Source organism: Bacillus rossius, chromosome 2 (genome assembly GCF_032445375.1).
Source record: "Bacillus rossius redtenbacheri isolate Brsri chromosome 2, Brsri_v3, whole genome shotgun sequence".
Taxonomy (NCBI): Eukaryota; Metazoa; Arthropoda; class Insecta; order Phasmatodea; family Bacillidae; genus Bacillus; species Bacillus rossius.
The window spans coordinates 115,715,867-115,722,266 of record NC_086331.1 but is presented as its reverse complement, the minus strand read 5'-3'; the positions used below and the strand labels follow the sequence as shown (position 1 = coordinate 115,722,266).

Sequence of the window (6,400 nt, the reverse complement as noted above, 5' to 3'; positions counted from 1 at the left end):
GCGCCCTTTTTTAATGAAATCCACTAAATAATCCCGCCAGCAATCACTGGGCTCATCTCGGGTCCCGAACCCGAAACAGTGATATATATATATATATATATATATATATATATATATATATATATATATATATATATAGTGTATGTGTGTGTGTGCGTATGAATAAAAAAAATTAAATTATCATGAGTCATTGACCTAGGACTTGTCTTCTTCACTACTATACTAGGACCCTAGATTTTCCTTACTGTCCGGCGCAGTAGCATGTCACATTGTTTCTGGGTGCAAACCTTTATAACATATCCAATTTTATTATAATGTAAACAAAAAAAAATTAGGTAGTCAAATGTGTTTGTGATTTTAATCTTTTAAATTACTTAAATTTTTTTTATTTTGATGATATGCATGAGAAAACTTTGCTATGTATTCCTTCTTGGTGTTGGGTTTATTTTTCTGCCTGTATTATAAATTTTTGTCTTTCTCTAATACTGTTTTATAATTTTGTTTTAAACGTTAAGACGCTCTCTGTTCTAAATCTGGCAACACTGCCCAGTGACAAATGAGAATGTTTTTGGAATGAATTGTGTGGATATGTTGTTGTTTTGCGAGGTGCATTCGAATGTATTATTTAAACATGAATAAATAGGTATAAAATGCTCAATAGTATTTTAAAAATTTAAACTACAAAAGTAATTTGTTTTACGGTACGAGAAAGGACGCAATGACTAAGAGAAAGTGTCATTTTGCTGATGACTTTACTCGCCAGTGCAAATTTCATGTTGGAGAGAGTGATGTAGTCGTTGATTTTGAATTCCATAGGAAACGTGTTGAAGGTAATTTGTTGCCGTATAGTGTAGTGGAATAGATTTTTTGAAGTAAAACTTCTTTACTGAGGAAGGAGGGTGGGGGAGCAATTTTCGAATTTTCGAACATTACGAAAATTCCGATCGCATGAGGGGAATAGTGATTTATGTGGTGGGGTAACCGGTATCACACCACTCTAGTGCATGCACTAGCGTTCGAATGGGAAGATGCAATAAAAAAAAGGGGGGGGGGATTAGATACGTATCGTAGCATGCTGAATGCTAGTAGAGGTGTAAAAGTAACGAAAAAATGTGTACCCGTATGTATTCGTTACTATAACAATTAGTACTCGTTACTTTCGTATCGTTACTCGTTACTTCTGATACCGCATGACATGGCACATGCTATGTTATGTAACAGCATCGTATCGAGTCGTATTTCGTACGCGTACAGTATGACGTCGCGTAAATAAAAATAAATCGAATATAAACAATTAAAAATATTTGATAATTAACAGCTTTTGTTAACCAAGAAACAATTAACTCTCATTAGAGCGGCTTTATTATAATATATATTTTAAGATAAGAACATAAAACGTGAAAATACGCGATTATAAAAAACAAAAACATACATAGTTATAATTTGTAAAAAATACTTTCTTACGTTGTTTCTGTTCGAATCTAAAACTTGTCTACACACACAATACCTTTAATAAACAGTAAAAAACTTGGACGACGAATTTCCAAATTATACTTTTATTAATAAACAAACATCGTTCTTTGTAACGAATACGCGCGTGCATGCGTGAAACATACGAAAGATGCGAGTAACGAAATGCATTCGTGTGTAACGTTTCGTTACTCGTTACTAGATGCCGCACCCGTTACTCAGTAACGAATACATACGGTTTGCTACAGCTCTAAATGCTAGTAGTAGTTGTCGGATGGTGGGTCGGTAGGGGAGAGGTAGCATTGACGCAGTAGTGATGCTACGGAATTCTCGTAACGCAGCTTGTTTTGGCTGATCAGTTATCTTAACGGCAAACGATTTACGCTACCATATTTAATTTTATTTAAGGTATCAATATTTAATTTGTTCATGTGGAGAAGAGTTATTTATTTATGCAATTAACTTTAACTTTATAAATATAATTCATTTTTATGTGAATATTGTGATTGAAAATATAAAAAAAGATGTATAGACTTGAGGTTAGCTTTTTAAGTGTAATTAATTTTTGGTTTGAGAACACTGATTAAAATGTCAAAAGGACTTGCAGACTTGTGAGATGTAGGTAATTTATGTTCGATTGGAGTTTTTTTTTTGTTCTTTCATTTTATTCAGCTGGAGATCATGATTTAACATCATACCTAGAAAATAATAAAAAGACAGAAGCTGATAAGTGGCATTGTCATAAACAACGTGGGAATAAACTGCCAGTGGCACCAAAAAGTGCCAGTTTATGGATGCAAGAGTACCGGGCGTATAGAAAGGCATTTATTTCATTTGAGACCATACCCACAGCCTTATTATTTACAATTCTTATCTGTTGTTAAATAAAAAAAACACTATTTTATCACTATAGGCTATATACTTAATAAACAATAAGTTTCACTTCTGTCATGCATGGAAACCACGCACACATTTTATTTTGTGGTATCTTATTAAGAAGTTAAATAAAATGACCAACCAAAATACGATACAAATAAGGTTGGGAATATGCGTATTGCCTAGGCCCATTCCGCAAGAAGCAGGTTTTTTTAGAACGGAAATAAAAAAATCTGAAAACATGGTCTTCACACATGACACACGTCCCTAAATTTACCCAGAAGGGATAGTATCTTAATTCCTACTGGTTTGTGAAAAATAAAGATTTAAAGCTTACTTTATAATACCTTTGTTTTCACACTGCCACTACCATTCAGCCAAATACTAGTTTCTAATGGTATGCGGAAAAGGACATTGTCCATCTAATTCATACGCTTCTATGTCTGCAAGTGTGCCATTGTAGAAACTCGGTTCCATAATTTACATATCCATTTACAACTATGCAAAAATGTAATAAATGCATGCTGCAATAAGTTAAATAACTTTTTCCAGTACCAGTTTATAAAGTTTGAAAGATGTTGAAATGCAAAACAAGCTCAGTTAACTTTTAACTTTTTGAGTTTGGGCTTGTTTTTCTGCTTTATATATTTAAAGTGTTTAGAATTCTTATAAAAAGGCAAACGTAAATTGAATAGAATGCTAAATAATTTTTAACTTGCACAACATACCTGTTTGCACTTATTAATCTATTACACTGACGCCGTCCCCGCTGCCTGTTTTAAAATTACTGAATTTAATTTGTGAAAACTAGGATTTTGACTCGAGGGCGGGGTTCTTTGCCTCGTGGCTGCAGGCAGGGACTCATCGACAAGGACTCCCCGGGCTGTTTTGGCCACCCAGGATGCCGTAGCGATTAAAAGAACACGTAAAAATAACTGGATTTATTAGCACGTCACACGGTACATTACGTCATCTGGTACAGTACGCTGTCTTGTAACTGGCCGTATCATCGTCTACCTTCTTATCTCCGCACACACAGCCCTCAAATGGCGGTACTGATTCACGACTTGCGGAATTCCCTGAAAATACCCCACCGAGGGTTGCAGGCTATCCTGAGACTAGCAGTAGAGGCGATGAAGGCGTGTCGTGCGTCTGGATGCTGCGAGTAATGATACGCCGGACGGCGAAACAAAGGAATAATTCAACTAATTAATTATTAAGTGGCCTAGGTGAAACAATGGAATTACAAAACTATACGTGGCTGATCGCTGAAACAGGCTAACATAAATACCGTGGGATTAAGTCTAGCATGGAGAAGTACCGTAGGTTGGGGTGAATCTGATGCAAAAACACAGCTCAGATTAAATTACATAATTACCGAGAGTCCATCCTTGTAGTGGCGTGAGTCCACGTAATGCTGGGCGCGGGCGCGGCGGTACCGGGGTGCGGAAACTCACTAGCGACCGCGGCACGTCCCAGGATCCGATTCTTTAGTAAGTCACTGTTCGCGTTCGGCACAACGCCGCCCCGCGTGGGAAAAGTTAAAATCTCCTGGCGGAGGAATTATGGCGTGAAGCGCGGGCACATCGGCGTGCTGCCAGAAACGATAACAATTACTTATTAAGAGAAACGGCTCATGACTGAGCCACACACACTTAGTTACGGACCTCGCAACACTTCGCACGGTCGATTTAGGGCCGGCCGTGGAGCGGATGAAAACGGATTTAGATTTTTACCTATGGAAGCAACCTGCTGGTTTTGGCGCGAGAAGTGAAGGCTCCACGTGCACGGAGCTGCCGGCCCTGGTGAGTGCTGGAGGGCGACTGGCGACTCTCCCTGGCAACCCGGCCAGGGAGGGCTCGATTTCCCGCGGAAAGTTACGGAGCGCGGGACGATGGTGACGGCCAGTTTTGTGACACAAAAGCATTTACATCAACATGAATTAATTATTTAAGAATATTAAATACATAAAAAGTTTTAGTTAATTCTCTTGATTATAATTGCATGTGCACTATGTTCAGATTGCGCATTGCCACACCCGGCCGGGCGCTCGCACAACATAGCCGGCCGTGACTAGCGTCACGTCGTTGGGTGCACTACCCTAACCTACTCTACCTGGCACGCGCGGGCGTGTTCGTTACACTTGTCCTAATTTAGGTGTTGAGGACACATAGCGGCCTGTGCTCTCAGAGGGAGCACCGACGGCGGCGTCAACACAGTGAAAACAAATTATGATATTAAATGAAACTATATAGAATTTTGCAGCTTATCATGAAAATAGTTATGAAAAATACCAGATAAATAATTTTTTTTCCACCTATAGTTTTACAATTTTAAGTTGTCTCTACCATTACTACCAATCCAATGGTCAGGGACTTAATACAATTAAACTTTAAATGAATTGCACATTGAACTGAAATTACAGATTCATTGTCAGAAAATTGCAGAACACAAAAGGCTCTATGCTCACGAGTCGCCATTTTGCCTAGGTGGCGCTGCAAGTGAGAAATCAACAAAGCAGTACTTGCGCATGTGCTTATCTAAAACTGTTTGAGTTGTTACTCTTTAATTGTGACCTTGAACCAAAACTCTGCAACACTTACAGTTAATACTATTAAAATTTATAACTGGGACATTGTTATGTTTTGCAAATTTTATAAACCCATACTTTCAATTGTTTGAGCAAAATAGTAAATAGTTGCAGAGAATAATTGCATTAAATAAGAAAAAAATTATTTTACCATACATTGTGTAATTTTCATTAATAAACTTCTTTTACAGAGAAAACTCTAAAACTATTGTATGGAAGAGAGAGAAGCAAAAATAATGTTGATGTAAATGGTAGCAAAGGGAAGAAAAACACCATTAATAAATTGGAGTCAGAAAAGGATGTGCAGGTATCACTCAAAATATTGTGTCTATGTTAACTGCAGTCCTTTTCAGCAGTTGGTGTAAGTTCATTGCTTTTGCATTAAGTGCCAGGGAGATTTTTGTTTCCTAGCATCATCATATAAATGATTGGTAATTGGGTAGTTGTGGAGTTAATGGCAGGGTTGCTATTATCACTTTGCACAAATAAGTCCCAGTCATACCATTGACATCTTCTCGTGGCAATTGCTGGGGGTATGAATTAGCTTCTGGGCCGATCAACTCATTGTTTGACTGTCCCCTGTAACTCATCCCAGAAAAAAGCTACACACAATGTATTGAGTGGGAGGAAAAGTGTTGAATATTGTTGAAGTTGGTGTTGAATGCTGCATTAGAGATGGGAAAAGTACACACTGAAATGTCATGTTGGCTCATTAAAAACAACACAGCTTACTTTATAGAAATTTTTATGTCAACTTATACTGGTAAGTGACTATGTAAATATGATCTTGCAGGCTGAGCCAGATTATTTGCACATTGATACACAATACACATACAGAAAGTGCCTTTGGGGATCATTTTCTTCCAGGTAGTATCTTGTTTTCCATACCTTTTTTTATTTTTCAAAATACAAACTTTTTTACGTTCAGTTGAGTCGAATGAAAGAATTTTCTTGCAGATGTTTGTAACTAATTGATTGTATGAGTATGTGTAAGGATGCAACCAGACGTATTCTATACCATTATGTATGGTCTATTGAATGAAATAAAAAATCAAATCATTTCAATAATGAAAAAATGGGAGGGGGACAAGATAAAAAAATCATAATATGTCTTACAATAATAAACATGGAATAGTAACACTATATTGTGTAAAGAATGACAAAATTACTGATTAATGTCAAAATATTGAAACTAAAAAGTGACTCTGTTTAAATTACAGTATTTTAACTAAAAGGATACTGCTGTTCAAATGGTATCACAAATAATGGTATATAAGCTTTCTAACTAACATCAAAACCAGCAAATGTTAGGACTGCAGCATTGAACACTGCTCTAACATGTATGGTGTACAATATGGTCCATGTGTGTGTTTTTCTCATTAGCAAATGAGAGGTAGCTCTGAAGTATTAATTAAATCATACATTTTTAACTGTCATGTGTCTTAAATTCATATCATACATAAA

General features: G+C 36.8%; 1 long non-coding RNA gene across 1 annotated transcript in view; it reads left to right on the top strand.

Moving 5' to 3' along the window:
• The first annotated feature begins 550 nt into the window (after positions 1-550).
• The window catches only part of LOC134529657 (uncharacterized), a 30,741-nt gene continuing 24,891 nt past the window's right edge, over positions 551-6,400 (top strand). Inside the window, exons 1-2 of the long non-coding RNA XR_010074658.1 lie at positions 551-830; positions 5,128-5,243. This is a non-coding gene — a long non-coding RNA (uncharacterized LOC134529657). The remainder of the gene's footprint in view (positions 831-5,127; positions 5,244-6,400) is intronic.